Below are 7983 nucleotides of genomic sequence, written 5' to 3' on the forward strand. Positions count from 1 at the left end.
TGCATTGTTGATACCTTGTGAGATCATACTAGCCCAAGAATCCACATGTTGAACATTGATCTGGATAACCATAGAATCTGCATCCAGGGTTATTGTCGGTCCAAGAAGTCAAGATTATTGCTTCTTTACCACATCGGCACATCACCATCTTCAATTTAAGGAAAGATTTCAACTTGCGATGTTTGGTAGTTCTTGATGATAGAATTAGGGTTTGGGGTTCTTTAAATTGGGGGGAAATGCTCAGGGGTACATTAAATGACACAACTACCCTTATGTGACCTGCACGTGGTCACATTTAACTGAGAAAACAAACTGGGTTAGGCCCAAAGGGTAAAACGTGCTTGATTTTTAAACATAAAGGACAAAACTCGTCAATTTTAAAGATAAAGGACACTGACTGTAAAGGAGCATAAAGATAAAGGACAATTCTTGCAATTCACTCTTGATATTTTGATACATAAGAACTGTCCACGTGTGACTAATTGGATTTATTTGTCAAAATAGAGTTAATTAGAGCATATAGCCGTCAAAGTTAACTAACAATATCCAAAATAACTGAAAAGAATCAGTTACAACTAATTAAAAACCAAAACATTACATTTCCATAAGAATGATTTCTTTTAACGGCAAATTTGGATTACTGACGGACCATTTGAGTATTATCATGCCTTCAGCGGAACCACATGATCATATCCATCTCCACCAGGCTATAATTCATGAGTAAACCCAATAAATTTGGAGAAAAAAAAACTCCCTTATGAGAATCGAACGCAGGACTAATGTTCTTTAAGCCTTATCTCACCTCATTCTATTTCATATTTATATAGTCTTAAATACAAAGGTCGGTGACCCCATCAAATGACATACCTGCCCCTAAGAAATGTGTCAACAAATTACAAACTGCCCCTAAGAAATGTTGTAATTATTGTTGTGCCATTACTGTTGTGCCATTGTCTTCCACACACACGTGCTAAACCTTCAATCAATCGCTCACGTCTGCGCCTTCACTAAACCACACACCACACATCCGGTAACACCGGAGCAGTTGCTCGCCGAATTCTCGAGAAGTTGCCTGCGGAGGTTGAATCTAGATTATGTTTCTCTCAAGATCGATACATCTTCCATATTCTCAGATCTGATTCTCTCACGTTTCTCTGTATGGCCAACGACACCTTCGGAAGTTCGTTTCTATTCTCTCTCTCTCTATTCACACACACACACACACACACTGATGCTTGCAATTTGCTCAAATCGATATGATTTATTAGGTTACAGGTTCTCTGGAATCGTATGAGTGTTTGTGAATTATTTATTAATTTTGTAGGTTAATAAACTGAGAATGATTGAAGGAATACATATTATCAATTTGAGGAAATTACAGTCGATATATTTGTGTCACCGTCAACATGACCACCACCGTCCTCCGCCGCATATGCCGTCAAATCCCCGTCCGCCGTCCTCCGTTTCTTGGTAACAACGACGGTTAGGGTTCAAAGACGCATCCTCATTAGCAACGATGTTTAGGGTTATGACGACCTTATCTGTATTCTGATGTAGCAAATGGAGGCTATAATTTCATGATGTAAACAAAAAGTTGAGTGCTGCAGTTGCAGAAATTCTTGAGATCAAATTGTCCATCCCTAAGTAACATTTCTATCTCAAGTTCTATGACACCATGGTAAGTTAATCTTTAGCATATTAGTATTTTATAATAGGTGTCAATTTATTTATTTTTTTATTTTTATTTTTGTATATTTAAGCTTATCAAAGTCAAGAAAATGCACACTGCCTTCGTGCTTTACACCAAATCCTAGATCTCATGTAAATCACATTTCACTGTTTTGGAATCAATAAAAGCATTTAGATGTTTTCCATATAGTACTTCTACAAATACTTGAGTGTTAACTAGAAATGTTGATTTTGACCCATTTACTTGAAAATAGGTTGATTCGAGTTCTCAGATGAGTCAAATATATAACTTAAGAGCATACCTAGATGTGATCCATATAGTACTTCTACGCATACTTAAGTGTTAACTAGAGATGTTGATTTCGACCCATTTACTTGAAAATTAGTTTATTTGAGTTCTCCAATTAGTTAAATATAAAATTAAGAGCATACCTAGATGTGAAACGGGTCAAAATGGAAGTCCCCAGTTTATTATTTAAATGTTTGCAACTTCTTGAATGTATTTACCAATTTCTTTTGGTGCTACCAAACAGCCAGCGGCCTATGGGGAATTAGTGTCAATAGGGGGTTAATGCTGGTGATGCGGCGAATTACAACATGGCGGTCGGGCTCTGATGGGCCTACATACGTATGATCGGTGATCTTTAATTATAAATTTTGAAATAATTTGACACAGAGCCTATATGGGGACATACTGGATTGTGTCATGGTTCGTCACCAGCCAACTTTTGACCACCCGGTGCAGAAAGGAACAACGTCGTTGGTGGGTTTACTTTTACTTCTTTACGATTTACAAAGTTCATTATTTTTCTTCTTTATATTTATTTTGTTATTACTTTTGAATAAATATTAGGACCCACCAAAGTGACCATACAGACATCATCATCCAGGGATGCAGTCGAAAATGTATCAACTATGAAGCTTATCCAGCGAATACTGCCCGTAGGGAACAATTCCGATCAGAAGAACAACCGAACAAGATTGTTCTAATGGTGGTCATGAGGTAAATTTGTTCTATTTAAAAAATCAATGATAAAATAAATAATTATATACAATTATACAAGTTATAGCTTATGATTTTAATTTCGTTTAAGAGTATTTAACTTCGTAGACCATAATATTATTTTTGGAAACATAATAATTTTTATAATTAATATTCAAGTAATGATATTCTTTAGTTTTGTTTACATAAACCAAAGATTCGTTGCTAAAAATATAAATATTGTCACTAATGAACAATATGCAGTTGGTTATATAAGTGGAGAGCAATACTAGGAGTAAAAGCCAAGCATAAATGTGTGGAATCCAGAGGTGACAGATCGATTTGAGTTTAGTCTGTCACAAATGTGGGTCAATTCTGGTTCTTTCGGTGACCATCTCAATCTCATTGAAGCTGGTTGGTAGGTATATTTCTTCAACACATACATACATGTCCCTTGATACGATTGAAGAAGAAGACCAAAGTACTATTATTCACATAATTTCTTTGTAGTTTGTTACTACTTAATTCAGGAAACTTACAATGGTACTCTGTTTTATATATTTGCGGGGATTGATTTAGGCTGTATAAATTATTAATGGCAAAATTACGATTAACGAGCCGACACCACGCAGTGGACCGCTTTGGTGTATATGTCATGTATACATTAATGTCATCACTCTACCGCGTACATGTAACGAAGCTGGAAACGCTAGGTTGTCGCCGCAACGCGCGACACGGGTAAAAAACTAGTGTTTATTAAATAAAAATGTATGTATTTATCATATGTTAATTAATATAACAGGTTAACTGATCAAAGAGTAAATATAGGTAGGTTCTTATGCTGAGTTAATATTTTACTTTTTATTTTTCTCAACTTCCGATAATAAATTACTTTTCAACATTTTGCTCAACCATCATGCTATTGGTATGTAGATAAATGAGGGTGATATTAATTTACCATCTTGCGCTTATAACTAACAAGACAAAGAAATTACTAACAAAAGCCAAACTGTTACCGCAACACAAGTAAACATTATATCAACTTAAGCAACAAAAGAATATTGTGTGCACATGTCTCTACCCTCACCGGACCAATTTGCCAGCATCCGTGAACCTTGCAGCCAGCATTAGTCACCGCTGAAGCCGGTTGCAAAATTCCCGGCAGCAATGAAACCCCACCCTCCTCAACCCTGTTGATTGATTGGTCATTTCAAGCGAGACGCGCCACCACATACATTATGATCTCTTACGACTGGATCTTCTTAACATGAACGGACCCTTGCTTTATATGTACAGTTAGACGTAAGTAACACACTAGATTGATTACACTAAAATAAATATAAAAATTTCTTGCGACTATGTCCAAGTTTTTGAAGAAGACGCCTAGGAACTAATTTACTCCCTGCATTCTAAGCCATGTTGCCTCCCCTCTTCAACCCAGTTCTTGAGCCCACATCTCGATCGGCAGCCCACAAACACAAGAGTTTCTCAGCCAAAAGGCCCATAATGGTTCCTTACATTTCTTTATTTATTTATTTATTTACTTGACATTTAAAATACAACTAAATGAATAGTAATATAGTTTCATTTTTATTTTCAACTAGAAGTAACCCCTTTCCGTGTTGCGACGGGGACGTAGAACCATGCCAAATAGCACCAACATCGCATCACCACTAGCGGCCACTGACACTTACTTGACATTTAAAACGTAACTAAATGAATAGTAATATACTTTCTTTTTTATTTTCAACTAGAAGTAACCCCCTTCTGTGTTGCGGCAGGGGCGTAGAACCATGCCAAATAGCACCAACGTCACATTACCACTAGCGGCCACTGACCCTGGAGTTGCGACGTGTTAATGCCAAAAAATAAGACTGTAACGTAAAATATAGAAAATAATAACTAAGTCGATGCCTACTCATGCGTTGTGATGAACCTGTCAAACGGAAAAAATAGACATTTAAACATTGAACCACACATGCACGTTGCGTTGTGTTAACTCGCTTAAATTTGAACGAAAAAGTAAAGTGAAATGTAAACACGTTGAACTACACACGCACAATGCGTCGTGTTAACTCGCAAAATTTATAACAAAACATGGGACCAATTTCCGGTTGAAAGTGAAACAGTTGTGAAGTAAAATTGCAAATAATGAACAGTTTTTGGTTAAAAGTAAAAAACAAATTTTATGAGGTTAAAACTATAAAAGATGGACATAATACCCAGCGCCTGAAGGTTTTCCGCCACAGGAACTCTGTTTTGGAGGAGCTTCCAAACGAAACAATTTATTTTAAGCAGAATCCAATTCACCCATTCATAAATCTCTTTTTTCTGAACCATAAAGCGCGAGTTCAATCACCTTTCTCACAGATTTTACCGAGAAGCCATTGCTGTTGTCATCCCTCCACTTCCAAGTATCCGAATCTGCGCCAAAGGGGAATATACTTAACAAATCTTCTAGATCAGAAATCTCTTCTAACTTTACCACAGAGAGCCTTAGTTTCTTCCACTTCCAAGTCGGAAAAAAACGTCCCATCCGAGTCACAAGTCACCCGGTCTTTCACAAGACACTTCTTCTTGGATTCCAAGTCATACAATCTAGGAAAGATAGATTTCAGCGGGAAACTACATGTAACGCTGTCACACCCCGATATTTCCACGTTTCACCGGTGGGCCCGGTGGGGGATTATCGTGACATAGTTGGTAACATTACAGTCAAATAACACAATATTAAATATGCACAGCGGAAGCAAAAGATAGATATATTTCAACCGAATATAATTGTAATATCAAGTATCACAAATAGTTGAAAATAATCCACAAGTAGATAAAAAATAAATAGGAAAACATTGTTCAACAGTTTTGACATCCAAGCTTGCGAGACTTATTGTGGACGCTAGGAGAAAGCCAGCCTAGTTCGTGTAGTACCTGCACTTAACATTTTTGAGAAAATACGTCAGTTTACACTGGTAAATACATTCAACCGACTCATTTTTAAAAGTTTAATAAAACTGATTTGAATGCACGAGGCACAACTTTTTATAACTTGGGATAATTATTTGAATATAATCTTGTAAAAGAATTACATGTTCCTTATGCGTTCAGTAGCCCGATCCGTAGACCGGGTTAAAGATTAATAGACACACCATATTATTTATTTTTGGCACTGATGGATGTACGCCTACACCCCGTGCTTAGGTCGTGGTCATTTCGTAAATGATGCCAGGGATATCCGGGACATGGTCATTAACCCCCCAAAGGCTTTAAGCAAACAAAACATTTCAAAATGGAGCATATCAATGATTTAACCTCTAATCGATTAAAGATTCAATGTCCGACCAAGCGGTAGTTTATATACCATACCCCAAGCCCGTATAGGGAAGATAAGTTAAAAGTATTTACCTTTGCAAAGCATAAATCACAATAAGCAAGTGCGTGTAGCTTTTACCGGGTCTCCTATTCTGGAACGAAGGTTGATAATAACCTATTAGAATCCTAACGGGTCTTTAATTAAGTCTAAACTTAGACCAGTTAGTTTTAAGGAAAGATACGGTTCAAACGCACGGTTAAGCGAAGACCGGAATAGAATGTGATTTAGACCCGACAAGGTTGAAGACTTGTATGATATGGGTAATCTAACCACATTCTGGATTTTGAGATAAAAACGACAAGGTTTGACCCGTTTCGGCTAATTTTTGCAAACTAGTTACATAAACCGAACCGAACACGTAATTAGCGTAACTGGTAACCGTAAGAGTCCCATACAGGTTTCCTAACTCAATATGCTTTAATTATGTTGTGATATCAGTAGGATATCTCTCATTATGCCTAAAACGAGTTTAATCACATATTAAGCCCTGTAGGGGTATTTTGGTCATTTTAAAGATTATAAAAGAGGTTAAGTAAAATTCTGAGACTCGGGTCTAAAATAATCAGTAGGAAAATTTCTTTTAACAGGTTATATCGGTTGTGATAAGTCTTATATGACAAAAATGGTTTTGAACCCATACTAGGTGTTTAATACGCGTAAAAAGCTATATTAAGCGATTTCCGGGTTATACAGGAAATCTGAGTTTTCTGATCAGGTTATATAGTTCAAAGTATTTTATTTATCATATAAAATCAGTAGCAATTGGATTTGTGTCAAAATATTATGTAGAACTCGTTTTATGCCCGAAAAGGGTATAATCGGTATTTACCGAGTCAAGGCCATAACCTTAGGTTATGAGCAGGTTAAAAATAATTAAAATCTTTAAAAATCTCAGAATATTATATTACATCAGTGGGTAAAAGGTTTGGTGCCAAAAGTTGGGTTTAGATAGGCTTTATGCTAAGTGCGCCGTTTAATTAACAAAAGCTTCTTAATTGCGCTATTTAGCATAACTCCTATTCTGGACCTCGAACTGTTATGAAACTTTAGGGACATGTTTAATAACTAGTAACAAGGATTTTTGCTCTCTCACATTTCCAAAATTCTCGTTTTATGGTCAAAAGGGCATTATGGTCAACATTAAGCAATTAACGGAAACGTGCAAATGAAATGGACAATCAATGAACCAATCACAGAGGGTTAAACCATTCTGTAACTTGGTCCTAAGGAAGCTCTAAGGCATATCTAAATCATACTAAACTGGGTGAAAACTGAAGTCAAAGCAAAAGTCAAAGTTTTGCGACTTTCAGTACCGCACCGGGTCTAAACAAAAAATTGTCGGACCAAACAAGCTTAGACCAGTTCTTATACTTATTACCAAGTTATATGAGTGATAAAATAGGTTACATGTCTTCCACATTGTTAATTATGTGTTAATTCGAAAATAAGCATTCTGTTGACTTTTTCTAAACAACTTTGACCCGACATTTGATCTGGTTAGAATGGGAAATCAGAGGGTGCCCTTTTAAGGGTTTAAAGCCCACATGATTACCAACTTACAACTACCTTCAATTTGACTAATCACTAGACCATTAATGATTAATCGCTAAGTCAAACATTAAATACGACGGTTTGACTTTTAAGCTAATAACTAAGTAAAACTCAATTAGGGAAGGTTAAGCATACTTACAGAAGTCCTATGCACTAATAGGGATGCTTGGGGACTGTTCTTATGCTCCAGGAAGCTCCAAGAAAACAGATGAAAGGTGTGATCAAATGTTGCAACATGAAGGGCCTTTTATAGTGTTCTTGAGGACTTGTGATCATGACACTTAAGTCTAGCATTGTTCCCAGATCATTTACAAGTGCCCCTAAGGCCTAGGAACAGTTAGGGGTCGCCCATGGATGAGAAAATATCTTACTAAGTCGGTTAAAACGTTTA

The 7983-nt window shown here is 36.5% G+C and overlaps 1 long non-coding RNA gene across 1 annotated transcript; it reads left to right on the plus strand.

Annotated features, from left to right (window-relative positions):
• The first annotated feature begins 936 nt into the window (after positions 1–936).
• Positions 937–3320, plus strand: LOC110928941. The gene is made up of 5 exons (XR_002586752.2): positions 937–1180; positions 1325–1678; positions 2223–2452; positions 2543–2692; positions 2936–3320. It is a non-coding gene; the product is annotated as an uncharacterized LOC110928941 (long non-coding RNA).
• Positions 3321–7983: the final 4663 nt, after the last annotated feature.

This window comes from Helianthus annuus, chromosome 3 (genome assembly GCF_002127325.2).
Source record: "Helianthus annuus cultivar XRQ/B chromosome 3, HanXRQr2.0-SUNRISE, whole genome shotgun sequence".
In the NCBI taxonomy this organism is placed as follows: Eukaryota; Viridiplantae; Streptophyta; class Magnoliopsida; order Asterales; family Asteraceae; genus Helianthus; species Helianthus annuus.